Raw genomic sequence first — 3,166 nt, forward strand, 5'->3', positions numbered from 1 at the left:
TATTAAAGACCTAAAATAAGTGGCAGTGACTTTAAGGCCTGAATACAGCAGAATCTGGGAAGACCTCAAGAAGAATGTTAGTGAAAGCAGAAAGGACCCTGAAAAAACTTCAGGAGAGAATGAAGGACAGTAAATAAAATATTATTGGGAGCTAAAATTATTGGTGTTACATAGTAGCAGAAACCGAGCAAAACAATTTACAGTAGGAATGTGGGAAATAGAAAGTTTACCTAATGAATGGGTGGGTCTGGCAAAGGAAACTTTAAGGCAGAATTTCAAAAGTACTCCCAGGTTCCTTTTAACCACATATGAAACAGAAAAAGATAGGCTAAAAAAAAGCCAGTTTTTAAGCAGAATTCAGAAGAAATAGAAAGTCAGCACTTGGTAGGTGGGGAAAAAATCAAACTGTTTCTCCTCCTCAGTCTCTCCATATAACAAAGGTTTTTAGAAGGGGTAGTAGCTTCAGGATAAAAATCAAATGAGACTCATGAGGAAGAACTCAAAAAGATCTAAGGTAGTGCCTCCTATCCCTTTCCAGTTAAACAAAAATGCCTCTAAGACTCTTACAGGTGTGTCTTTCTACTAGGCTGAAAGAGTTTGAGAATTTTAAGGGGTGGCTATCCCACAGCAATCTCCGACGCATTTCAATGCAGCGGAGGGTTTGTTTCAGAATGAAATGTGGGTGTGACCCTTGTCTAGAGGTCGTGATCATAAAGTAGCACAAAAGGTGCTTTCAACATTTTTCAGTGAATTGTAGCCAGCATGGACCAAAGGGGATTGAGAAAGAAAGTGAAAAGATGACTCTGAAGTCTCAACCTGTCCTTGGAGGGAGCAGCTGAGAGTTACCAACAGCAGACAAGGCCCATTTCTTAAAATACAAGCATGACTCCAAGAATGGAATCAAGGACCAGAGATGAGGTCAAGGCGACCATTACTCAAGGAGCATCATCTTCACCTGAACTAGACTTAGGGGTGAGAATCTGGACTTAACCAACACAGCGAATACTGTGAAGCTTCTGGGAGTTTGGAGGGCATGAGTGCGTTGTTCTACACTCAGTAATGCTTGTAGCTACTTTAGGGTGGAGGAATGTAAACAAACAAATAAGGAGGAGGAGGAATGTGGTGGACTGAAGATGGCTGAAAGGTCTTGGCTACTTCTCCTCTTGAGAGGAGGGTCTAATTCTCCGTGGTTGAATCTGGGCTGGTCTTGGTAACTTGCCTGAGCAGCACAAAGTCGCCCCATTTACTTGGGAGAGATGTGCAGTGGAGCTGATGCTGTGAGCGTGTGATACCCACAGGAAGGCAAGATTCCATGATCCCTGCCCCACCCAAGGAAGGGTGCAGCTGAGCAGCAAGAAAGGAAGGGGTCAGGAAGAGGATGGGAGGTGGGGGACACGGAGCAGAGACATGTGAAGAAGCTGTGATTGCTTCTCAGCCTTGGAGGGGAGGAAAGGGACACTTAAAAGAGACAAAGACGTGGGTTGAGAAGCCCGTAGGTAGGGTCACAGATGGGCTTTGACCTTGGAGGGATCAAAAGCCCTCCAGACTTGCCCTCTGCCCCTGCCCGAGGGGCCCCACCAGAAGGTGCCTTAGAGCTGTTGCATGCTTTTGGGCCAACCCTGCTTGGCTGGGCATTTACCCACAGCAGGATGGGCAACTGTGGTGCTTCATGGGGAAGCTTCTAACTGTATTCGTCTTCTCTTTTCTTTATTGCACACCAATTGTATTACAGTTATTTTCTACTGAAGGTCTTATGCATTTGAATATGTTTTACCTTTATGTGGCAGATAGCGGAACCTATTTAGAGCAGGCGGGTGGAGGGCTGCTGGGGTTCCCTCTGCCTGCCCTGTAACCATGTTATGCAGACACAATGCAGGGTACACAGTTAAGATGACTGGCTCTTGAGTCAGGGAGACTTGGGTTCAAATCCCTACTCTGTTCACTTCCAACCCTGTGATCCTGACTCATTTAACTCTAGTTTCCTCATTTGTAAAATGAGGTTAATGATAACTACCTAATGGGGAAGTTGTGCAAATGAGAGGAAATAATCCATAAAAGGGTTTAATTCATCGCCCAGCACATTTTAAATATTTGATAAACCATAGCCAATTTTTTGAGTTATGTTTGCAGACAGGCAGGATTCCAACCCTGTAGACAAGTCACATTTTTTAATTTCAGCCTGGCTCCAAACTGTTCTCTAGGGTTGGGCCAGTGACCCAGACTTTCCATTTCTCGGTTCTGTTTTATCACAGGAGACCAAGGCTCTGGTCAGGAGGTGGACTGAGCTGGGGCCCTCACTTAGAGGGACAAAGGGGCAGATGGTTCCTCCATCTTGTGTTCCTCCCTCTGCCTCCCAGCCTCCTCCCCATCTTCAGGAGTGTGTGTGAGGCGCAAGCACTTTCTCAGACCCTCTCCTTCACCAGCTAGTCTTGTCTGTCAGCTCTAACAAAAACCTCAAGGAGAGAAATGATGAGCAAGTCACAGACAGCTGGTGGTAATTTACTCCTCCAACCCCCCTTCTCCTTTCAACACCCACACCCACTATTTATGAGTATCTGACGTTGGGGGCGGGGATTGTGCAAACAAGGCGGCATGTGGATGTCTGAGAATAGCAAGAAAAGACTTGTGTAAGTGCCTGGATAATTCTCCTTGCTTTGAACACAGATAACAGATCTTTAAAATTGAACGGACTCATGTGAGGGTTAATAAATAAGTTTTGGAAACAGATGACACTGGAAGACATTCACAAGTGGCTTTCAAGATCTTGGTGACAGTGGCACCAGCGCTAAAACCCGAGTCACTTGCCAGGACGGGGCAGGCACCTCAGTCCGAGGTTGTGTCAGGCTCTCTGGACAGCTCAAAAAACCCTGCCGGGCAGAGTTACTCCAGTGCACGGTCCCGGTTTAGCGCTAGAATCGGTCCCTCAGTTAGCAAACACGCTGCTATGGACAGGCAGCCGCACAGCCACAGTCCTTCTTTGTCTCTTGCATCCACCATCTACTGGCTTGTCTCCATCCTCCAAGATGGATTTAAGATTCTGACAGATACTGAGCAGCCCTGGTGTTCTGTCTCCTCTACAGTTTGAACACTTGGGGAGATGGGCACACAGGCATACATAAAACACTTATTTCTAAAACTTTTGATTTTGAAAAAAATTAATTTGTGC

This window comes from Condylura cristata, unplaced genomic scaffold (genome assembly GCF_000260355.1).
Source record: "Condylura cristata isolate star-nosed mole 26May11 unplaced genomic scaffold, ConCri1.0 scaffold00026, whole genome shotgun sequence".
NCBI classification, from domain to species: domain Eukaryota; kingdom Metazoa; phylum Chordata; class Mammalia; order Eulipotyphla; family Talpidae; genus Condylura; species Condylura cristata.